Genomic DNA, 26,332 nt, shown 5'->3' with positions numbered 1-26,332 from the left:
ATACAAACTTTAACTTCTTTGCATGTCTCAAAGAAAAGGCTTATTAAAAAGAAAAAAAATTACTGAAGTAAATATCCATGACCTACTTAAGCCTTCTAGGTGCACTGTTTTAAGTACTTTAGAATATTAATTATACCTGAGTCTTACAGATTCATTAAAGCAGGCCTAATGAGATTTCTACCTGCTTTTATCCACAAACATTTGTTAGCAAAGGAAATTGCGTGACTGCAGGTACTTGAAATAATTTTTTTAATTTATGCTCACTCCTAAATCATCTGTAATTCACATAGTTTAGTAGTCTATGCATGCCTCCCTCGAATGCTCTAATTTAATGAGAGAAAGCTTACCATTTTTGGTTTATACTGAAGTACTTAGGGATTTCAGTGGCTACATAAATAGGAGGTGTAAATTAAAACCCAGTCTCTTTCTCCAGAGCTGGGCATCTAGTCATAGAGGTGTGTGGTACGTGGGAAAGAATAACGAGCTAGAGGTTTGGAAGCCTGAATTTTACAAGGCGCTATGTGTATGTGTATATGTGAATATGTGTACATGTGTAAATATATACAAAAATGAAAATATGCACATATATGTTATGCATTATTGTGTGTGTTGGTTGCAATGGATTTGACCAAGGCAAGAGTTCACTATATTGTTTAAAGTGCTATATTTCCAATAATTTACAAAATAAATAAAATTTGATCAGCAGTCAGATGGCAAGCTTTTTCTATTCAAAAAACAGGTGGATGGTTCAATAATTTTCTTCATGTGCAATACAATGAATATGTACCTTTCTTATTTTCAGCAACTGTAGTTTATAAACCCTTGGTCATGGGATCAATGTTCATCGAACTCCTACCCCCTACAAGGTCTGTACAAGTATGTTAGAGAAAACACACTGTGTGTAATAGAGAATTAATGAATTTTGGTTAAACTGAACTGAATTGAATAAAATTTCTTTCATAAACTTGCCTGTTACTAAGTTTTGATCAATATACTTGAAAACAAGACACATTGCCTAGCAAAGAAATTCTTTTAAATTTTTGACAAGGTTTCCAAACCAAATGAATCCTGCACATCTCTTGAGAAGAAGAATAGGGAAAAGAGAAAAACAGTATTTCGTGAGCTTCTGCATGCACCAGACACTGTGCTAAGAGCTTTCACAGAATTCATAGTTTCAGAAAGCACTAATGCAAATACAAGGCTCAAAAAATCTCATCTGTTCAGGATGAATTGGAGTTACTGGGCAAAGAAAATGCTGTCTTTTCTCTCTGAGGTGAAATCTGGCAGTGAAACTCTTCAACGAAGTAAGTATCCTGTTTGGGTGGGAAAATATCTCTTCTCAATGAAATTTTTCCTTGACAGGAGAGCACTATCCCTTGGAGCAATAACAATATGACTTCCCTAGTTTCTCAAGCATTCTGAGCTTAGCCATAATGACAAATCATTTTACTTATAAACAGTATCTTTGTCATATTTCAATGTATATGTCTCAAGAGTAACTTCATCTTACAGTACAATTTAATTTAAAAGTAAAAGTTAAATCATCAAACCAAAAAAAAAGGGTCACATTGCTCAAACATACCCAGACTCCACTGAAGTTGAAATTTTGGTGCAAAGCCCACAGTCCTCAAGGTTTGGGTGCTTTCCAAATCTATTTTAACTCATCAACGTAAAGCCATGGTTCTCCCCCAGGCACAGGCTCAGATTGGGAATGAGGACAAATACCTGTGGTTGGAAGGCTACCTCCAGAATGCTTATGTGCCACCCCTTCCTTCCCCTCAACAGCACCCCATTCAATGCTTCTTATTACCAACCAAACTGTTTCAAAATCCTCTTTACCTTTTTCTGATTTTACCCCAAACCAGGAAAATAGAAGTAGTGCCAACAAATAAATTCCTCTCATTGAAACATTTAGAAACTTCAAAATTGATGTTTTGTGACAATCTCATAGACATATTTACCTCACAATGAATACTGTATCTGTTATATATGCCACTAGTGGGATATATTCTGGACACACTTGTCAGATTCAAGTAGTCCCAGTGAATGTGCGTGATGTGCTAGAGTGGCCAAAGGGACCTTGGAGAGCACGTGCTTCAGCTGAAGGGCAACTGGCACCCCGCAGAGCCCTGAAGCACCCATTTCACGGCAGTATTTGTGAAGAAACTGAACTGTTGTGATCTTAAAGGTTTCTAAATTTATTTCAAAGGGAACTTCAAGTAGGAAGAACAATCAGGGGTAATAACAAAAGAAGTTTAGTTCCCAAGCCTATTAGCCAATTTTGTCCCCAGTTTCACAGAATCTTCATTTTAGACCGTGGTTTGGCTGAAATCATGTTAATACTCCTGCTACTTTTTTTTTGTTTTATATAATTCTTACATCATTTTTCATTTTTGCACAATTTATGCATTTTCATTTTGGTTATATTCCCCACACAATTCCCACCCCCCTTATTTTGACCCTAATTCCTCCTCTCTTTCTCCCCTCCCCATTAGTGTATCTCTGATTTATAGTTGCTTATTGATTTTGATTTTTTCTTTATATAATTCGTCTTTTTCCTGGTCCCTTATTTAGGTTTTCTAAATTCCTGCTATGAGTGAGATCATCTGATATTTTTGTTTTTCTTTCTGGCTTATTTCACTGAGCATGATCCCTTCCAGCTCCATCCATGTTGCTGCAAATTGCATGTGTTTATCTTTTTTGAATGCTGAGTAATATTCCATTGTATCTATCTACCACATCTTCTTGATCCAGTCATCTATTTTTGGGCATTTGGGTTGTTTCCATAGCTTAGCTATAGCACATATTAAAAAAAACTAGCAACAACAAATGTTGGCGAGGATGTGGAGAAAAAAGAACTCTGCTGGGGGGACTGCAAAATGGTCCAACCACTATGGAGAGCTGTGTGGAGATTCCTCAACCTACTAAAAATAGAGCTTCCATATGATCCAGCAATTTCACTCCTAGGTATTTACTCAAAGGACACAAACATTAATTCCAAAGGGCACCTGCACCCCTATGTTTATAGCAACACTATTTACAATATTTCTGCTACTTTTGAGGCAAAGTGGTGAGAATACTGGGAATGAAGAGACCCAAGCTTGACCTCTGACTTGCTGCTGTTAGTATGGTGAGTCTTGGAGAGTCCCTTTTGTTTTTTAAGCCCCAGTTTCTTCCTCTAAACAAAGTGGTTGTACCAGATCATACCCAAAACCTCTTCCTACACTGTGTTATGAAATTTTTAACATTTTACTCTTGAGATGTTGGAGTCCACGAAAGCTAATGGAATCAGGGAAAGTCCTGGTGGGGCATTTCCAAATCACTAAAAAGAAAGCAGCCAACTCCAACACACTCACTAGTTCTCCATATTGACTGGCTCTCAGTATTTCACTGAGAGAAATTCTCTTCACAACAGCATCTGCTTAATCAAATGAAATTCCTATTCTAATTGCTACATAAAAGTTCAATCATTATATCATTCATAACATCTGTACAAATAAAATTTCTAGATAGGTAAAGGGTTTGGAAAATTTTGTATTTCATATATCATGTTCCCACAGCTTGTCTTCATACTGCACTTAAGAATCCAATTGGAAGATAAATTTTCACCCCCAGTCTGAAATACAGTTTCACATAAAACCCGTTTATTATTACATCCCTTTGTAGTTCCTATCTTATATTTTTAGGATATTAACTCATTCCATGTTTAAAGCCGAAAGACAATCACAGCACTATTTATCCATGAAAGATGATAATGTACAGTTTAACATCTGGCAAGCAAAAGAAATCCATGACTACTTCTCTTGGTGCTGGAAGAGTCTCCATCAGTAAAGCAACTTGAACTGAGGGAAATATTTAAATAGGAGGAAGGGGGAGAGCAAATTAAATTTCTAAAAGATGATTATGTTTTGAGCCTTTCACCTAAACTCATTACTTTTTTAACTGTATCATCTTTTACAGCAGTCAGGTTCACACCTCTTTGGATCCATGTCACCACAAACCGCACCCCCCAAGGCACCCACAGTGTCCACCACAGTCCTTTGGGCTTTGCTTCCTATCCTTTGCTTCCTACACTTTGCTTCCTATCCTTCCTCCTCTGCCCTCCTGGTAGCCTCAATTCTACAGTCAGATTTCCCCTCAACTCATCTAATTCCCATAATAACTCTATAAGATAGGTATTGTTGCCATTTATAAATGAGCAAACTAAGATCAAAGACATGGTTATTCCACAGCTAATAACGTAGATTGAGACTTGGGCCCAGCCCCACCTTCTGCCATGAGGTCACACAGCCTCCACATTAAAGGTAACTGAACAGCACACAGGCTCTGGAATAAAGCACGCATGTAGAAGAAGAAGAAATGAGTTCCAGATTGGGGCTTTGAAGACTATGCACTACAGGAAAGAAGTCTGAAAGAGGATTTAGGCAAGAGAACCAAGATTTAATAGTGGTCACCAAATTCCGAAGGAAAGAGAATTTCAAGAAAAGGTTGGTTGGAATGTTAAGCATTCGGAAGTTGGTTCATTGTGGACGGGACCAGCTGGTAATGCTATCACCATTAACCAAAGTAAAATACCTGTAAATCATCATGGACGCCTTCTCCCTGACCACTGAGTAAAAGGACCCAACTGAATCTTCCTTTCCAGCCCCTCCCTGTCCTCTTGCAACCTCAGATCATTATAATTTCACAGGTGAAGGTGAAAATTGCAGTAGCTTAGTCTCTCCATTTCTGGTCTGTAAGCTTGATAGTTTCCACATTATTCTTCCTTAAACACTGTTTTGACCAGATTGTTCTTCCAATGGAGAAATCACAATGGCTTTCTACCAACACACAATACCTATCTGTATCCTTATATTTAAACTGTTCCCTAATAAGGCCTAGTCAACCTTATGGGTTCCACACTCTACATATGAGCAAGTTAGTTATTCTATTTTGTCTCAATGTATCATCTGTAAAGCGGAAATAAATAATAGCATTTATCTTATATAATTCTTTGGAGAATAAAATGAATTAATATATGTAAAACATTTGGGAAAGTGCCTACACTATTCAATAAGGGCTCAGGAATATTAGCTCAGGAATATTAATATAATATTAAGAATATTATAATCACTATTATTCTTTTTATTATTATTGATATTAAATTCATTTATTTTAGCCAATTATTATTTAACACCAACATAAGTGTTCTTAACAATCATGATAACAATAAGAGCAGTGGACACACCAAGATTGGAACACATGTAATCTGCTTCTAGAGTTATGCTTTAACCACTTTGTTGTAATGCCAGTAAGAAGTGATCCAATTACTGTCTCTAAAATATAACTCCAAGTGTGCATTCTCACTATTTCCTCTACCAGAAGGATCCTCCCCTTCTCAAATCATCTTATTCTCAAGTATAATCATTAAAATTCCAGTCCAGTGGCTGCCCTTCTCAAGACATCTTTTTTGAACTTCAGTCAAAAATAATGGTCTACCAGGGCTGAATTTCATTTGCACTGCTATCTGCATTTTTTATGTGGCACAGTAATTCATTGTAATAAGCTCTTTAATTATATTTATAACTCACTATGTTTTCCTAATACTTTATAAATCATTTTCAAATACATGAACTCCTTATGCTTCATTTCTCTGGTTAAGGTCCTTGAGTGCCAGTATGGAGACTTATACCTCTGAATAAGCTCAGCAAAGCCCTGTACTTTACAAGGAGTAGATCACTACAGGTTTCTGTGTGGAGGTCAGAAGTTATACATGTGCAAGCAGTTTCAATAGAGTGATTGAAGAAAGAAACCCAACTAATTTTCACAATGAGAAAAATCAATCAAGAGGGTTAGATACTAAATCCCATTTTTCTTTAAGAAACAACTTTCCAACTTCCAAAACAAATCAATTTTCATTTAAAATGTCTATTGCTGCAAACTTTCATCTGTTTCTTTCAAACATACTGTTGATACTTCTCAATTACTAGAAAAATGAGCCTCACTGCCATAGTAACTAAAGGGGAAAGTCTGCAGACAGGAACTACAGTGCTGTCGCTGAGACTGATGACATTTTCCTTTCCTACATCTGTATTTTAATTCAATATGTAAAGCCTAAAGATTATGTTGATTAATTTCAAATAGATAAGTTTTTATTCTGGTTCTGATCCAGTAGGAATACCATGATAAACTCTATGCAGAATCTTCCCAGTAATTTGGGATACTCATTTCCCTCCCCCAAAAGCTTCAGTTCATATCTTCATGTTTACATTACTATATATATATATATATATATATATATATATACACACATTCATATGAATAGTCTTTGATGTAAGTGCAGAGTGTTCCTGTCCATTTCCATTTTTTAATAGCTATCTGAAGCATCTGTCTCTATTTAGTGCCATTAAAGCAATACTCTGCTCAAAGACACAAGCATTGCAATACAGCTGGATCTGCCTTCTCATCCAGGCACTGCCTGCACTGTACATACAGTCCTGAAAATAAAGATTCAGTGAGCAACTAACAAAAGAGGCATATACACTGGCCAGAAGTTAAAAACAAAATCAGATAGTTCACAATGTTATATTTTATCTTTGAAAGTTGCTTAGAGAGTAGATCTTAAAGGTTCTCATCACAATAAGCATTGTGAACCATACACAAATGAATGCTGGACACATTTTGAGTGCTAAATAAAAACTTCTTGGATTAAAGTCACCCCTTAAGGACCAGGAAAATGAATAACTGTAAGAAAGTGAAAATCAAAATCAACAAAAAACTACGAACCAGAGACACTCTATGGGGGGTGGGGGGCGGGGAGGGGAGGGATTGGGATCAAAATAAGGGGGTTGCAATTGTATGGGGAATATAAAAATAAAATTTATTAAAAAATAAATAAATAAATCACCCCTTAAATAATACAAATTATTTTGCCCCCGCAATGGTCAGTATTGACTATGTATTTATAACTACTATAGGTCTGAAAGAGCTGTTCCTCTCAAATCACTGGCAAAAGTTAATTTTTAAATAAAAAATTGTTGTAAAGTGCATATTTCTTCCTTTAGAATTTCTGTGACAAGAGTCATAATTATGCCCAATCTCGACAAAACACTGAGATACATATTAAGATCCCCCTGGACCACACAGGTCATTGTAAGCTCTTAATACAGAGTAGTATTTTATTAGAAGGAATAGTTTTCTGGCAATTTGTCCATCAAAACCTTTTAGACTGAGGGCAATAATTTTTCCAGAGGCAAACTGTGAAGTCCTTTATAATAAACAGATCATGTGGATATTTGCTGGCAATATATTTCAAAAGAACACAATAATGAGCCTTTAAAGAGTAGTATACTTTTCACCATATTCAGTACTAATAGTTTCTATTATATCGGTTTATGAGTTAAAGTGTGGCATATTTAGAAAAGGTCAAATATGAGCAATAAAAATAATTAAAAGGCTAGAAAATAAGATTGATATGCAAGAAAGGGGGAAAGAACATTGAATATTGGAGGAAAGCAGGAAAATCTTGGCAATAACGTGAGTATAGTTGTACAGTTCTTAATTTCACCTATGAAAGATCAGAACTAGTTTATATGATTGCAAAGAACACTCTACTTTGAAGCACGTTGGTTCCTACAGTTCATTACTATGGAAATTAAAGACTCTGTTCCACTGGAAACTGGTATGAGGCTGCTGGATAAATTGATAATTTAAACATTGCTTAAAACAAAACCTTCTTTGCCTCTGAAATTTTATACCATGTGCCTGCCTCATCTTTTGTGACTTAGTCTGTGCACTCTATTACTTAGATCTTCTAAATTCTCTTCTTTAATGCTACCTTGAGAATGTATTTTGTAGTGACATAAGAGATACTATATGCTAAAAAAAAAAAAAAAAACATGAAGGGTGGGAGGGAGGGAGATGAGGGAGGACAGAAGAAAAAGACAGTGAAAGACCTAAGACCTCAATCACCCATTCATTAAATAAATATTTGCCACATGTCCCCTATGGCTCAAGCACCATGAGAAACTCTTCGCAGCCAATGATGGGCAAGAGATATTCCCTTCCCACATGAACCTTGAAGTCTAGTGGAACAGACAAACCATGTAGCAAGAAATAATAAAAAAGGATTATAAGTACAAGTTCAAGTTCTATGGAATCCAGACAGAAACATATAAGCACGAGAATTTAGGCTTAAGGGAGGAAGAAAAGTTGAAGCTGGAATTAAGGCTGAGGAAGGCAAGCGTGTCAAGCAGCATCATGGTAGAGGTCCAGAGGTTAACAAGGAGCACATCACAGGAGCGAAAACAGTACAGTATGGCCAAGGGCCACCAGAGGGTTGAGAAATGAGAACAGGGAGGCTGACAGAGACAGCAAGAGGTCCCCTTTGCCTTACTCAGGTTTGGGTGTGAGTCAGCATGGAACAGAATGATCACAGAGCAGGGAGGCCAAGCAGTATCACCCAAGAAGAGAACCTAGTGGGAAGTAGCCTGCAGTAGCAGAAAGGGTGAAGAGAAGTAGGTAGACCTGAGAACTTCATGAGAAGAGATCGGACTTGATGGGTAAAAACTACAGGGAGTGCCAGGGGAGCCAAGGAGAGTTCTCAAGGTGTCTCATTTGGACAATGACACCTTCCCTGAGAGAGGGAGGGGCACATGAGATGAGGATGGGGGTGACACATTCAGGCTAAGCCATTTTCAATTTGGGATGCCCAACAAATGGTCAGTCCTACTGATCGAGTCACTCTAAGATTTCAAATAAAATTCAACAACAGCCACACATGATATTCCTGCCATGACCGACTTGACAGACCTCTTCACGACCCCCCTCATTCACACTAATAAGTTCTGATTTCTGTTATTGTAGACCATGCAGTTTTTGCCTCTGGTGTTGGGCAATTCATTAGTTTTATTATATTTTATGGAGATCAACATCACCTGTGTTGAAGGAAGTAAATGTTTTCCAACTTGGAGACACAGTCTTGCTAACTGACAGGTTAATAGGAAAACGCCGTAATTTCTAGTTAATCTATTTATAAAGTCTTTTTTTAATAAAGAAAACTGAAGGAAAGCTCAGGTTCATGGCCATGAATCATGTTCTTGTTCAGACATTTTTGACATTTCCAATTTTAACCATGTCACTAAAATGGAAAAATCCATGATTTAGTAAGCTGGGCAAAGCCTGCCGATCACCCAGTATTTAATTAGAAAATCCTCAAGTTTTTCAGGGCAAACCATTAGCTATACTGGTTCACCTCTCCTACCCTAAATGACTAACCTATCTGCTAAAGTTAGGGTGCTGAGACTGCAAAGTCTTTACATGGGCAAAAGCATCACACTGCTGGTCATATCTATAACACCCTGAGTAGAAGCTAACCAACCATGTCAACAGCACAGCTTTCTTTAAACAAACTAACTACACTTTCCCTTTAGTATTTTATTTTGATTAAAAGTGAGATTTTCCTTATAATTTTTTCATTCAGGTAAGCTTAGAGTGAAGGCAATACTTATCCATGCATGTATTTTCTTGATGTAATAAGTAACAGCATGTACTGAAGAGGATAAGGAAGTTTTTCTGTTTTGATGTCATTTGAATCACATAAAGAATAGAATAAGATGGGACAGCATCAGAATGCCAGTGTGAGTCTCCTACAGAATAGTCACTGCTATGGATGCACTACATATCACCAGACCTTCCTAAATTTTACTTTCAGAATAGTTGGTCTGCCTGCTAAATACCTATTAAAAGCAGGCAACATTAAGAGGATAATGACTCAAAGTCAGGCTTAAAAAAGAAAAGAATTAAATGATGTATTGTTTCACTGGTACATACATCTAAAACAACAGAAAGTACAAGCAAGTCTTACTCTGGCTGCTCTTATATCAATGCAATATTCTTACAGTCACTGTCTTTACTAGGTGCTTTCTAGACCCTAGCTATCTTTCCTGCTACTAATACTACCTGCAAATGTGTCTTTTGCTAGTGCATTCCTTTTTTTTTAAAGATTTATTATTTATGCATACAAGAACTGGGTACAGGACGGGGGGGGGGCGGTGAGAGGATGCACTAGAGACAGAGTGGGGAGCAGAACAGGCAGATGTATTGAAATACACTGCTGAGGGGAGCAACAGGTGAGTCAGGAGAGGTCTGCTGCACCATGTGGGTCACCTCCCTGACCGGGGATTGAACTCGTGCTGCAGTGGCTGCGGACAGCTTCACAATGCTGCGTCTCAACCCCTTGCACCACCAGGGAGGCCCCACTAATGCATTTCTTAATAGGGTCTTCTCTTCAAATGTAATAGGTGTAACAGTTAAGAGCTAAAAGTTTGGACTCCAGAATAAGATAGCACTAATCTTCACTTTCAAAGTTACATGATCTATGAAGGTTATTTAACCTCTTTGGGGTTCTTTTATCCCCAAATGGGATCATAGGATATTGTGTGGATTAACCAAGATAATACACGAAGAAGACTTAAAACTATGCTTGTTCTTAGTATAACAAATGTCAGTTATTATTTTTATTATTCACTTGGAAGGCTATGGTTGAGTACCGAGGGAAGCAGACAAGATACAGTTATTCTCTGAAAATGAGGTGAAGATGATTGACCTTCAGAAGCCCCCCACATTGCCATGGGGAGGAGTGAATGAAAAAAACACCAATACCCAGCATATGCTTTATGCAGGGTAACTTCCAGTATCCTTTAAATGCCCCCAAAATCAACCCCAAAATAAACTTTATAGATTGTTTCTGTTGTCTACAGGATATGGAGGAGGGAGGAAACTTACCAATTATCTAGGGCTGGCTCCTGACCAGTCAGCATAAGTGCCCACTACCACCATCTACACCGTAGGAAGAGAGGATACGGACTATTCCCAACCATAGGAACAGAAGAGATAAAAAATGTGGGTACAAATCTTTTTTCCATGCAGTTGGATACCATGTCTCTTTCAAGTGAAAACCAAGTAGCAATTACAGTTAGAAACTCAATCCAGGACTTAAGTCCGTCAGCCTCTGGGAGTCCTCTGAGAACCTTCATTGCTGCCTCCAAGCTGACTCTGCATTATGCCTTAATTAGATTAAACTGCCTCACTTGAATCTGAGATCATCCTAAATCACTTGGTGAAGAAGTTAATGAACCCAAATGCTGAGCTACAGCTCTTGAAACCAGATGGGAAAAGTCTACTGTTTCTTTGTGCATTTGTTAAAAAATAGGCAATTTAGTTGCCTTCCCAAAATATGCCAATAGAAACCCCATTCACCTAACAGAACTGGTGACAAAAGCACCAATTTTCATTCTATTAATTGGCAAAATAAGAAAACCCAATAGGTGAGGTTAAATTCCATATTTACCTGTTATTTTAATAAAAGTTTCCAAATTTATAGTAAACAAAAAAATTCATGTTCAAAATATTAAATTTTTTTATGCAACTGGATATATAAAGATCCAGGAATATAAAATAGAAAAAAAAATCAAAGAAACTGGAAAATAACCCAATCAAAAGAAAATGTACAATGCTGTTGATCAAACTAACAAAATTCCATTACATGTTTGAGGATAATAATCAACCAAGGAATTTTAACTCTTCACTTTTTTGCATTTGTCAATATGGTCTGATGTATCTCTCTTATGGATAAAACTGCATAAAAGAGCTTTAATCAAATCTGACTTCATCTGAAGTTAGATTTAGCCCAAATTGTTTTTTCTTGCTTGTGACATCCATTCATCAAGATCACTAACACATAAAAAGTGTGCACTGTGAGAGAGATTATTATAAAATTTTGGATAACATAGAAAAGTAAAGATAAGAAGCAAATTTAATGAAGGCAAATACAATAACGTTGACTGTTGAAGGAAGTTGGGAGAGAAAATGCCCAATTTTACAATGCAGTAAATTCTATTTTGCCTAGCTGAACATTATATTATTTCCTCTGACCTTCTGTTCTCTTTGGCATTAAATAAGTGGCTATTAAAGAGAATACTCTTTTTCTTGTGAAAATAAATTAGGTGAGTATAGCTCTCTCACTTAAATGATAAAGTGCCCCCAGGAGGACAACTATGTCAACTTCTACCTTGTCTTCACAGTAATGTGAAAATCCCATCTACCATCTTGGATTTGCTCTTCAGAGACCTACATTTTCAAAGCCCCTGTAATTCATTATATTAAATATTATTGAGTACCAGTTACATGCTATGAACTCTGCAGAAGAGAAATTTGACCAGCACCTTTCCAGGGAGTTCTTTATATAATAAGCTTCAACCTTGCACAACATAGCTATTTTTCATAGTGATATTTTCCTTTTTACTTTACATTTTAAGGTGGGGTTGAGAACCTGGGGAGGAAAGTCTATACCTTTATACAGCATCCATGCTAGCCTTTTTCAAAGAATTAGCAGGAAGAAATATCCCGTCTCATTAAAATTCTAGCACTGTTTTCATTGTACTTGCTTTTTTCACTCCAGTTGGCATGAAATGTATTTTTGTAAATTTGTGAAAAGTTGAGTTAATAGACTCTTCCCCACTTTATCAGAGTAAAATCATGGAGGAGAATGAAGTTTTTCATGAATGTGTGCAAACATGTACAGATGAACTACTGCTTTCTTTTCATGGTTGTTATTATTGGGTAACTGTATTGGTCATTGTTCAACAGAGATGAAGCCAAGTCTCTAGCAGACAAATCATCAGGTGTGGTACCTTGGCATCAAGCCACTGAAAACCCATGAACTACCACTTTCCACGTGCCATGAGTAAAATACACCAAATTGATACTGCCTTTACACGGCCAAATCCTAAAGCAAGAACATACTTCCAAATCATTTCATTCAACTCCATTATTGAAAAGGTGCAGAAACAGAGGCACTCATAACAGCATTATCTAGGATGAGCCAGATAATCTCCTCTGAAACTTGGGTTCATTGACATTTGTTTCCCAGCTCTTCATAAAGCTCTCTGTAAACAGTGGATTTCCATCAAATGTGCATTGCATAAATATAATAAGCAAGGTCATGTGTAGGGGTCCAGAAATAAATAACTTATATGCAAAATGATGACTTTATGTAGAAGTATTTCAGAGGGACTTATCAGTTGAACTGACACCTGAGCAGCTTTTGAAGTTGGGATAGCCATTTACCAGGTGGGGACCATAAGTAGAGAACATTCCCCAACAATGGAAGCAAAGACACAAAGTAGGAACCCAGCATGAGCGAAGATAAAAGTGATGAATGGTGCTAAGCACTGTGTCAAGTGAGTTACCCCCTAAATGAAATGGAGGTATTTAAGCATGATATAAAACTCATGTTTTAGAAATTATCCCAATAAATGCCCTTGGAAGAGTCACCTGGGGAGGAGAGGAGAGGGTATTATCTGAACTAATCCCATGGCCAAGTGGATAAGGATGAAGAGAGACAGATACCACATGTAGGGCAACTTCACTGCAATCCCTGACACCCATTGGTGCATTGAAATACCTCATGCATAGCAGTCTCAATAGCTACAAGAACAAAAGTTGTAATCATTGAATTACTAAGTAAAAGTTTTCCAATAAAAGATGAGCCTTTTAGACTAAGAATGAATTACATAAGAAATAGAATCTCATTTTTTTAAATCAGACTAGATGCTACCCATTGAATTTGTTAATTTAACTCAAATAAGCCAAGTGGTATATAGTCTTACCAAAAGACCAAAATGGCAGTGAACTACATTAGCAAATTGGGTTGTTGAATAATCGTTACTACAAAGAAAATTAATGTAACCTTCATAGTTCTTGCATGCCAGAAGATAATAAAATGCCAAGTTATCAAAATAGAATGTTTTTAAATAATGATTACTTCTGAATAGACAGAATCAGAATCTATGGGCTGAAAGCAATTATGTTCAATCAGCATTTTGCAATATTATCAAAAGTAACAAGGTCATCTTTCTTAGTTTATCTGCATTCTACTTCAAAGAGATAATCACTCTGCATCAACAGAAGATCCACACTAATTATTAAAAGACAAGAGGACTAACACCTCTGTCTGGGCCTCAGTTTTCTTACATGCAAATTATGAGAGCACTCCCTGTTATATCTGTAGGTCAAGTTGTCACAGATATCAAGTGACATAATTAATGTGAGATCAATTATAGTTCATAAAAATAAAGGGACATTTCTTCTTTATGTAGAAAAAAATCAGGATTATCTGACACACAGACCCACATCCTCTTTCCTCTGAGTTCTCAGCACACACAGCCAGTACTGCCCACTGCAAAAATCAGTCATACATTATCTCTCCTGGTCCATACATTGTATGATACCGACTTTTCAAAGCCTGTTTTACAATCAAATATTCTATTGATCTTTTTCATTTTAAAAGTTCTTGATACTCAGTTCAAGATTGAGTTTTCTGATTCTCCGAAGATACCCTAATTTGTGTGTACAGATTCCTTGCATCTCAAATTCCAAGCAAAACACACTGGATATAACAAAGATTAAAAGAAATATACATCATGTAGTAAGATACTAGTAAATCAACAAGTACACCTTATTTTTAGTTTGAGACTGATTTACAGAGAAATAATTTCCACAGCTGACAACTATGGAAAGCAGATTATTATCTTCTATAAAATGAATACATAACAGTCTTTCATCTGACATTTTACATTAATATTGTTAAATATATAGTACATGCCAGGATACTCTAGGGTAAAGAGACTACCACACAAAATGCTGAAAATTATCTTGCTAATTAATTTTTGTGAAAACCTATAATTAAAGAATTCAGAAAAATACATAATTTTTTCTTTTTTAAAGTTTAATTAAGTACTTAGCTCCAAAATATGTATGCAAAAGTCACTGTACATATAACCAAAAATTACCAAATCCAGCAAATAAAACTGGCATAATGCATACTTAAGTAACTTGATACAGAACGTATGGTGACAACACTTATAAATTGTGCAGGAACATAACACTATGTATCTTCTTATGAAATAGACAGATGAGTAACTTCAGTGTCAGTATGTGCTGGTACAGTAAAAGCCATTGGTTATATCTCGCTACAAATACTTAAGACCCAGAGTTACTGGCTGTTGAACTTCTCTTGGATTGTGTTTAAGATACAAAATTAGTTTTTACACAGAAGGTACATGTCTATACAATGACCCTCTTTATGAAGCCAATGATCTACTCAATCCCCTTTTTGTCTCTCTACAAAAAGGCAGTCTCCACTCACCAACAAACCAGTTGAAAAGAACAGTAGCAGCAAGTAAATGTTCCCCCGCGGGGTCCACACAAAACATATGTTCCCACCATGAAGGGGCCATGCATGCATCACGCCCGGGAAGCCAGTGCTGGCCCTACTGTGCATTGTGTGTTATCCCAAATGGAGAGAACATCAGTCCTTTTGCCCTGAAAAAGGACCCCCTGTGAGTCTCTTCCCATGGACCATTATTGTTTCCTTCAACCCCGACAGTCCGCAGCCTTTGAAGTGATGGCTGTCTGTCACAGAAGTTCATCACAAGCCACTTGTCCCCAGAGGTCTGAGGATTCAGTCTGAGGTGGCCAACCATGGCCTCACAAAAAGGTTAGTGTGCTCGGGCACAAAGCAAGACAGAGATGTGAGTCACCCTCCGTGTTACATCTAGCCACACAGGAGAGAGAACAGTGGATACAGTCAACTACAGAATGCTCCAGGCGCCTGAAGGAGAAGAAAAGAGGACTGGACAGGCAATCCGTCCTGCCTTGGAAACAAGTGCCCTTTAATGCTGACAGGCGTTTTCCCAAAGAGGTTTAATGATTCGGTCTCCTTCACTCTGTATACAAGAAATATTAATAGAAATGACCATTTCTATTCAACCCTGGGCAAAAGTAAGAACAGAATGCAATGTTGAGTTTCTCTCTGTAAAGTTGTTTTAGAAGGTGATCAGTCAGTAGAGTTGTAGAAATTTAACAGCCCCAAGGGGCTATGCCCCAGCCACCCTGATGCCAAAGTGGCAGAAGCTTTTCCACAGTGTCTTTGACAGGAAAGCATGATGCCAAAGTGACAGAAGCTTTTCCACAGTGTCTTTGACAGGAAAGCATGAGAGCTTTCTCTTCCCCACCCCGCCCCCTATCTCCCATCAGTGTATAGCAAATACCTATATACCTATATACCTATATACTGTCTGGTGTTAAAGACAATCTCCTCTATAAAGTCTTCCCAGCTTACTCTTCATCCTCTCATAGAATATTGATAATTCTTAACTATGTTTATTTTATGTACATCATTTTAGTATATGATATGCTTTCAAAAATAAGGATTATGTCATATACTATAAGGACAAAATAGTGGTTACCAGAAGAGAAAGGGAGGAAGTGTGTGGGTAAATTGGGGGAAAAGTGTGGATTCATGGCCTCCCTGGTGGCACACAGGGTTAAGCACAGTGCTATGAAGCTGTCTGCAGCTGCTGCAGCAGGCATTCGATCCCGGCCAGAGCTGACCCACATGGCGCAGCAGACCTCTCCTGACTGGCCTGCTGCTCCCCTCAGCAGTGTATTTCAGTCAGTCTGCCAGTTCTGCTCCCCGCTCTGTCTCTGATGAATCCTCTCTCCCCCTGCACCCCTGGCCTGCACCCCAGTTCTTGTATGCATAAATAATCTTTAAAAAAAAAAAGAAAAAAGAAAAGGATGGATTTTATGGTGAAGGGAGAAAGCTACACTGTTCATGATGAAGGTAATGTCGTATATACACATGTTGGTTTATAAGGCTATACACCTGAAACCTATATAATGTTATAAACCAATGCCACATCAACAAAAATTTGTATTTATTTTTTATTGAGTACTTACTGGTTACAATACTGTAATTAAAAATCATAATTTTTTAAGAAAGTAAACTAATTTTTCCAATTTGTTACAACTAGTTTAATATTCAATTTCAAATTCTGCCTTGATGATAGCTGCAAGATTTTCACACGCAAGTCTGAAAGTTGTTCAGCCAGCAGGAAAGCTGCTTTATGATTTTTCAAAAATATACCTCTCTCAGAATTAGAGCAGACTACCAGTTCCCCAAAAGTGAACAGTGTATGGGAGCAAGTATCTAATATAAAAGTTATTTTATAAAAGATATCTTCTGCAGACTAGATCAGTTCTGAAAATCCTACCATTAAGAGTCCAAACATGAATAGTCTGCTCTAATAAAGAAACCCCAATCCAATCATACTAAGTGTACTAAAAGATGGGGCTGGATCTAAGAGCTAGTTAAGGGTTTAGGTCATCTTATGAGGAAGGTAGGGTTCCCCAAGCTTCTCCAAGCTGTTCTGCACCCCCTGTTTCCAATCGAGCATATTCTCATAGGAATCTTCAGACTACAGCCAGTGAAGAAATTCTTCACTATTTGGTGGCCCTTTTAACAACTTGAATATGATCACACCAAGGTTCAAGTACTTACCTTGCTCTTAGACTGATGTCTTTTGCACCTGTGAATGCTAACTCTCTGGCTTCCACAGGACCAAAGAAAACTTTAAAGCATGAAGCACTGCAGCAGGACTAAACAAGGAAGGTGCAAACATGAGAAAAATTGAGTTTGCCCTTCTTTTTGCCAAAGTGCATTGCTATATTTTTATTTTTTAAAAAGATTCATTTATATATGCATACAAGAACTGGGGTACAGGCCAGAGGTGTGGGGGGTGAGAGACAGAGACAGAGTAGGGAGCAGAACATGCAGACTGAGTGAAATACACTGCTCAAGGGAGCAGCAGGCAAGTCAGGAGAGGTCTGCTGCGCCATGTGGGTTACTCCCTGGCCAGGGATCAAACTCGTGCTACAATGGCTGTGGACAGCATCACAGTTTGCATCTTAACCCCTTGCACCACCAGGGAGGCCCCATTGCTATATTTTTAAAGGGGGGTTGAAAACAAGATACACTCCAAAGTCCATCCATTGAGAGCATTTTTTTTTAAATAATAAATTTTATTTTTATATTCCCCATACAATTGCAACCCCCCCATTCTGACCCCAATCCCTCCCCTCCGCCCCCCACCCCCCAAAAAGTGTCTCTGGTTCATAGTTTTTTGTTGATTTTGATTTTCACTTTCTTATAGTTATTCATTCACTTTCTTATATCCATTGAGAGCATTTTTAAATTACACATCCAATGGAATTCTATTCTACTGTTAAAGGAACAAAGGCTGCGATAGTATCTCCTATAAAATATTCTTGCCAAAAACATTTAACCTGAATCTTATCGAGTTGACAGAAAACACACCCTTGTGGCTTACAAAGTGGCAAGAACAAGTGCTTTATCAAAAACAGCCAAAAAGAAAGTGGTCGATCCATTTTCTAAGAAAGGCTGGTATGATGCGAAAACACCTGCTACATTCAATATATCCAGCGTTAGAAAGGAACCAAAACTGCATCTGATGGCCGCAAAGTCACATTTTTTAGGTGACTCTTACTGATTTGTAAAAGGATGAAGCTGTGTTTGGAAAATTCAAGTTAATCACTAAAGATGTTCAGAGAGGGAAATGCCTGACTAACTTCCGGGCATGGATTTAACCCATGAAAAATACACTTGGTCCAAAAAAATGGCAGACCACGATTGACATTCACACTGATGTCAAGACTACCGATGGCTATTGACTGCTCTGTGTTGATTTTACTAAAAAAAATGCAACCATCAGACGTGGACTTCTTAGACTTGGCGCCAACAGGTCTGCCAAACCCAGAAGAAAGTGATTGAAAACATCATCCAAGAGGTGTAGACAAATAACTTGAAAGAGGTGGCCTATAAATTGATTCCAGACAGCATTGGGAGAGACTTAGAACATGCTTGCCCATCTATTTATTGACTCCATGATGTCTTTGTTAGAGAAGTGCAAACACTGGAGGAGAACAAATGTGACCTGGGAAACTCATGGAGCTTCATGGTGAGGCAGTGGTTCAGGAAGACCTCCTGGGGATGAGAGAGCTGCTAAAGTTGAATAAGCTGATGGCCCCGAGCCAGCAGGCCCAAAATCTGTTTAGAATTCAGATTTTTAATGGCGACAAAGAAAAAGCCTTATGTGTGAAAAAAAAAGTTTAGAGAAAACACAAGAAATGGAGGGAAAAGCCAAATAACACCTGGCACAAATAGATGCATTTGGCACATGGGATACTCTTTAAGACAACTGTCCTGGTCTCTTCAAAAAGTTAGTCATTTAAAACAAAGGAAATGAGGAAGAAAATCTTCTACCCAAAAAAGGAACTAAAGTGACATGGCACCCAAAAGCAATGCATAAATCTTGAATTGATTTTGGGTGGGGGGAGGGGTAGCTCTAAAAGACATTCTTAATGTAAAACAGTGTTCATCGTGGCATTATTTATAACAGGAAAAAACTGGAATTAATCTAAACATACAATAAGGAAATGTTTAAAAGCATTATAGCACTTACATAATATTAACTATTTGTTAATATAATTACAACTAACTTTTAAAGCAGAACAAGGTAGTTTGATATATAAGTGATACTTTTATAATATAATATTACTAGGAAAGGAAAGGCTACAAATGTGTACCTAAGACTGGGCCTAGGGCCCCCCTGGAGGCTCAGGGGTTGAAGTCTAAACGCTGTCAAGCTATCACCAGCCACTGCAGCGTAAGTTCGATCCCCCAACCAGGGAGCTGACTCACATGGCACTGCAGACCTCTCCTGTCTCACTCGTTGCTCCCCACAGCAGTGTATTTCGGTCCTTCTGCCTGTTCTGCTCCCCACTCTGTCTCTGGTGAATCCTCTCAATTTCACACCTCTGGCTTATACCCCAGTCTTGTATGCATAAATAAATCTTTAAAAAAAAACTAAAACATGGGTCTAATACAGACTATCTCTGACTTACAATGGTTCAACTTTCGATCTCTTGATTTTATGATGATACCAAAGCAATATGCATGCTTAAAGAAGAAATACACTTAAAATTCTGAGTTTGGATCCTTTCCCAGGCTCATGATACAGATACCCAAGGCCCTGGTCAAGCCCAAGATCGGGAGAGGAAATAACGAATACTCTACAAACTATTTTCACTTCCACCACAGTATTCAATATGTTATATGAGCTAGTCAACACTTTATTGTACTTTACTGTACAACACTTTATTGTACATGAGATGATTTTGCCCAACTACAGGTTAATGTAAGTATCCTGACCACTTTAAGTTTGTCTAGGCTAAGCTATGCCATTCAGTTCATTAGGTGCATTAAAGGCATATTTGAATTAACAATATTCTCAATTTAGGGTCGATTTATGTGGATGTAACCTTACCATGAGTCAAGGAAGAACCATATACTACATAAGGATCTATCTCTAGATTATGAGTTGTGTTTTTCTTTATACTTTTATCCATTTCTGGTGAGTTTTATTTAATAGAAATATACCTCTTATAAAATTTTAATGGGTTAGTGTTTAAAGACACTATTTTTACAAATACATTTCTCAAGACAATTATGGGGACTCAGCATACATGTATCACATAGTAAATAAATCTGCTTATATTTGCTTAACTCAGTGTCTCTAATTTGTGTTGATTAGTTTCTTCAGAGTGTTTGTTAACATGGGAGTGAGATGGTGTTTTGAAACTCAGCTAGACGCACTATAAGACATGAAAGACAGTTAAGTAGAAGGATCACTAGTGGAAAGACAATTCCAAAGGTGTTCATGAATAGATCAATGATAACCAAAAGGGAAAACTCTAGAAAGCCCTTGTGCTGTCTGAAATCTCTCATGCTCAAGCATCTCATACCAAACCAGAAGAAAACACTGTTGGTTCTCAAATCTCCAAATTACAGGAACCCAAGAGGAGCTGGAAATTTACTGAACAAACCATGATCTCAAAAAATCCTGATAAAGCGAGAGTTGGATTCTGTAAAAATAGATGAAACTATAGTAAAAATAAATCTCAAGTATTGTTTTCCTCCCCTTTCCAAAAAAAAAAAAAAAAGTTCTACAATGAAGAGTGAAGAAGGCAGCACTTAACAGCTGTAATATATACCAACATCAAAAATACTTAGGGGGCTTTCATCAACACCAAACTCAGGGTCACTCAGTAGAATTATAGGACCAGAAAGGAAATTAATGTAATTTCAAGCTTAATTAGGTAGCAGTACAGTATATGGAATGAGAGAAGTAGAACTAGAAAAGCTTTCTTCTCTCTCCCTGGAGCTTTACTCTGATGACTGTGCAAGTCTTGAAGAAAGAAGTAATGCCCTAGAACACCTGAATGAGCTCAGAGCATTGATTACAAAAACAAAAACCTTAATGGGAAATATATCAGGTATTTCTAATATTTGGAGAGGTATTCTGTTGATTTTTTAATGATACAGGGTGTGGATGGTGTGTAGAATGAAATGGTGGGTGCTCATAAGCAGATAAATATCAGCCTAACAAAATAAGACAACATTTTAAATAGACCAGTCCCAACAATGAATAGCCCTTCAAGAGCTAATCATAAGCTGAATGATCTTAGAGCTACAATTTCACTGAGGGAATCTAAACATCAGAAGGAATGTAAATCCAGGTAAGCTTTAGAGAACCTCCCAACATGGAGATTCTAAAATATGATGAGAACCAATATTACCACTTGGAGGCTTTGCCAAGAACGTCACGATACACTCAAGACGGAAACAGGGCCAGCATTGCTGGAAGCAGATTTGGGAGATCCGATTCCACTTTCAGGATTTTACAAGCCCACAGTCAAACAGAGTTGTCTTCACCATTTTAATAACTCACAATGAAATAAATTAAATTAAAAGCAAAGCTAAGTGGGCCTCCCTGGTGGCGCAGCGGTTGAGCGCTGGGTTGCAAAGCTGCCCGCAGCCTCTGCATCGCCGGTTCAATCACCGGCTGCTCCCCGGCCACCGGAGGAGGGTCCCACATGGCGCGCAGACCTCTCCTGCCGCCCGCTGCTCCCCTCAGCAGTGTAACTCTGGTGAATTCTCTCACCTCCCGCGCTTCTGACTGTAATGCTGTATAAATAAATAAATAAAAATAAATAAATAAAATAATGAAATAAATCTTTAAAAAAAAAAAAAAAAAAAAAAAAAAAAAAAAGCAAAGCTAAGAAGCACCCAAACGTACCCTTTCCTAGTCAGCGAACTTGAAATAGAACCTGGGTGGGATAAAATTTATACCCTGAAAATCTGCAGGTGCTAAAAATCAGGGTTTGGGGTTTTCTTGAAAGTGGTTGTTAAATACTGTCAGTGGCACAATACATCAGAAAAATATTTAGTAAACAATTATCTATTAAGCAAAATGCATACCAAGTAATATCCACACACATAGCTTGAGGTTGTATGGAAAAGAAGAATCCAAGGAATCTTTAATACAAAATAAGAAAACCAGATACAGCTCCTGAACAAAAGTGATCTGCCTTCTAAATGAATAAATTTTGGTACATTCATACAATAGATACTGTATAGCCTTTAAAACAGAACATGTAAATCAAATTGTGTTGGGAAAACATCCCAACAGCAGACTCCTCTGGGGAGAGAGACAGGATAGCATATACCAGTTTCAAAAATTTGCATTTTTGTCATATGCACCGGCTGTTTTAACAATGCTGAAATCAAACACAAAGGAAAAGGTCAACAACTTGACCATAAGCAAAAGGAGCCGCAGGCAAAGAGGAGAGAAACTTTCACCAAAGCTGTAGAAGCAGAGAGAAAATTCTGAAGCCCATGAGGGTTCTGCAAGTGAGATGACCTCTGTGACCTGCTGAGTGACCACCCTCCTGTTCTAGGAACCACAGAGTTGACGTTCCTGCCTCCCTTATTGACTTGGGTATCCTTAATAAAAGGTTCAGCAACTAGGAGGCTGGGGATTTTGGTCCCTGGGAGACCTTTGGGAATATGAGGGGGCATGTTTGGTTGTGGAAAATGAACGGTGCAACTGGCATCTAATGGGCAGAGGGCAGGGATGGTGCTCAACATCCTACAGGACACAAGACAACCCCTAAAATGAAGAATTTTCCAGCCCCAAATGTGAAGAGTGAGCATGATGAGAAGGCCTGCCACAGTTACTTACAGACACCCGAATGGGTGTCTTTCATTGTGACCTAACAGAGACTAGAGGCCCAGACTCTGTCTTCGCTAGCAAACATGCTATTGAGTCTGCAAGTCTCCCTAAAAATAACTGCCATGAAAGGTGGCCTGCTGGAGGGAGCGAGGTGGTTAAAAATGTCACACTTGACCTAACAACTGACAGAGATGATTTGTCATCAGAAAAAAAAAACTGCTCATCTAATTGGCGTATCACCAGCATTTCTGCAGATCATCTCCAAGCTCATTGGAAAATGTTTCAATTTTCTCAGGAAAAAGAAAAATTCACATACTGCTTCCCTAAGAACAAGATGCTATTTTTGAAATCATGAAAGTAAATGAAGTGGAATTATGAGTTCAAATACCAATTATCATTGTAGTTTTAAATCCATAAAATTGGATACAGTTGGCTACTTTTACAGCTTTTTCTTCTCTTGTGGTTTTAGGCCTGCATAATCTGATGCAATTATTCCTTCCCAAGAACTTTGCAGCTTACTTCTTGCTTTAAAGAGTAGGGCATATGACATGGGGTCTAACTCATAGTAAATCCCAATAAATATTCTATTAATTGAATAAAAAAATTTTCTGAGACTACTCTATACATATTCCTTTCAGCTTTGCCAGAGTGATTGGAGCTGAAGTATACCAGAAGTCTGTTACACCCACAATAGGTAAATTTTAAATACAGACATTCAAAATGTCTAACACTTATAATTAACTCTTGCCTCTACCTAGTCATATGAGGCTACATGAATATAGCCTTATATGAGCTGCCTCTGAATGAAGGAAAATCATTCCCTACAAAACTATCAGTCACCTCATGTTCCCTGCCCACCCTCAGTCCCCATTTTGTCAGACTTTCTCCATAGAACGTAGAGGCAGGGCCATTACCTAGCTTCGGCCACTTTCCTGCCAAAATCCAAGTGGGTTCAGCCAAAAGGTGGCGGCAACTGGAACAGTAGGAGCAGAGGTGTACATCCACCCATCCTACCTGGGTGGTTGAGGACTCAGGTGCTGGTCCAGGGGAAGGTGCAGGTAAGAAGTGGTGGAGGGAGGAAATGATCCAACATGGCAGGGCCAAGACAGAGGGCAGTGGCAAGGACAGGCAGGTAATCTCAGAAGAATGGGCCACAGACAAGGTATCTGATAAAAGTGAGGGGACCAGGATGGAAGTGCCGAGGAAGACTGGAGGCAACATTGGCCAGGGAAGTGACATTGGCCCAAAGTCCCAGGGGCAACAAACACAGTCACTTAACCTGTTTGATGGAACATGGAAAGCTATAGGTAATAAACAACCATTACTGCACTGAAGAAAAAGAAATACTTTTAAAATTTCTGCTTACCTAGGGATTTTTTCCTGTGTAGTTGCTTTTGTAAGGCAGGGAAAATACATGACCCAGTGGAAAATGATGTATCTGTCTAGAACCCCCCTGATCTCCACTCTTGTTTGATTGTAGTTCTAGACCACTAGAATACCCACAAGGTTTTAGCAGATATGGTATGTGATGAGATGAATAATGTTCCCTGAGCTCCTAAAAACCAGGAATGAACACGGCCAGTACAACTCTGATTCTTTGGGAGGTAATTTATAAATCTGTGTGACAGAAACTACTAATAGCAAAGCAAAATATCTTTTGTCAACAGACATGCAAGTTCTTTCTGACTGAATACACTTGATTTCCCTCCCTGACTGTAAAAAATCTAGTTTTGCCTCCATTTATACTCAAGTTCAATATACTGGAATTATAAATGTATCTGTCTTCAAATTCTCCTTTAAACTGGCTATAACATCTTATTAGTTACTTGTTTAATGACTTCAGTAAAATCTTTAACACATGTTCCTTTCACATCTGTATAAAAAAGTCATGATTTTACCTGTTTGGAAAATTATCTTTCCACAGTCATTTTTGAGAAGCCATGAGTTAACTTTTGAAATTTGGAAGAAGTGTTGATATTTTTCCACTGATGATGACCACTCATTATTTGTTAGCTAAGCTGTCAGATATAACAGGTATAGCTAATTACCAAGGAAAAGTCTAGAAGCTTGGTGACCTATGGGTGTGAAGCCCCTGATGGGTCACACGAGAGAGAAGAGTGAGCTGGGCACAGTCGTCTAGAATGGAGATGAAATCAAGCTCAAATGCATGTGAGAGAAGGTGAGGGAGGATAGAAGGAGAGTGTCTAACTAGATCAGAGTTTGTACTTCGGAACACAGAAGGCCCTCTATTTTTATAGTCTCATAGATACATGGCCCTATCCCAGAGACAAGCCTGTCTATTCTGTTTGCCAAAAACAGATCCTTAGTAAAGCAATGCTTATCCCCTGAGATTCTAACAGAACCTCACTTCTCTGGTTATGCTGGCCGTGTTCACTGCTGGTTTTCAGGAGTTCAGGGAACATTATTAATCTCATCACATCCCATAGCTGCTAAAACCTTGTGGGTATTCAAGTGCTAGTGGTCTAGAACTACAATCAAACAAGAGTGGATATTTGTAAAAAATGGGATAAAACGATGTATGATAAATACATATGCATGTACACACACACACACACACACACAGAGTAAATGCGACTGGGCATAAAATTCCTCTAGCTGGATTTCTTTTTTGAGGACCCATGATGGAGGAAGGATGCTCCACTCAAACAGAAGGCGTAAAGCATGCAAACACATCCTGAATAAAATGTGCCATGGGCCCTCATGTAGAAAACAGCCTTCAAGAATATTCAAGGATACTGTTGGCATAAACATACGTTAACCTTTTTTAATATTCCAAAAGTGGTAACCTAAGTTTTGCCACTCCTTACAATGATCCTGATTACAAAACCAAACCAATATTCAGAGAAGTATCCTAAAAAAGTAGCTAAAGTTTAGAGTATTAAATGACTTTGCACAGAAGGAAGTGATAGACAAGAACACGAAAGCCTCTGTTACTTTATGGATGTAATTTCTCAATGCCAGAGTTTTCTTTTATTAAAAACTTCCAGATGCATGATGTGGATAGTAATGCTAAGCCACACTGTCAGACTTGCTGCTAAAACTCCTGGGAAGTTGTCAGTATACCCGTAGGATTTGGGAAGCAAATTTAAGAGATACAGTCTGCTTGGTCAAGCCTCTTTTTGTGCATAAATGAACGTTTCCTGCCTAGGTTCTTGCTCAGCTCTTCCTACCTTTGCTGCCATACTGATGGTTGTCTTTTGCCAGAGGGCAAAGTGACTAAAGCTGCCCTTTTTTAGTCATTTTTCTCTTGCAGATTCCCTCAAAGCCCATGGTTTGAGACTGCATTGAAGAGAAAATAAGTTGCTTCCCAAAGCTGAATTACTTGTACAGTTATT

General features: G+C 38.0%; 1 protein-coding gene and 1 pseudogene across 1 annotated transcript in view; one reads left to right on the top strand and one right to left on the bottom strand.

Annotated features, from left to right (window-relative positions):
- The window catches only part of COL25A1 (collagen type XXV alpha 1 chain), a 358,553-nt gene that overhangs the window by 321,217 nt on the left and 11,004 nt on the right, over positions 1-26,332 (bottom strand). The gene's annotated exons all lie outside the window — the stretch shown is intronic.
- LOC119242942 (40S ribosomal protein S3a-like) lies at positions 15,277-18,957 on the top strand (annotated as a pseudogene).

This window comes from Talpa occidentalis, unplaced genomic scaffold (genome assembly GCF_014898055.3).
Source record: "Talpa occidentalis isolate TD23 unplaced genomic scaffold, MPIMG_talOcc4v2.1 talOcc4.13, whole genome shotgun sequence".
Classification (NCBI taxonomy): Eukaryota; Metazoa; Chordata; class Mammalia; order Eulipotyphla; family Talpidae; genus Talpa; species Talpa occidentalis.
Note: the sequence above shows the minus strand (reverse complement) of the source record. Positions and strands in the feature narration are given on the sequence as shown.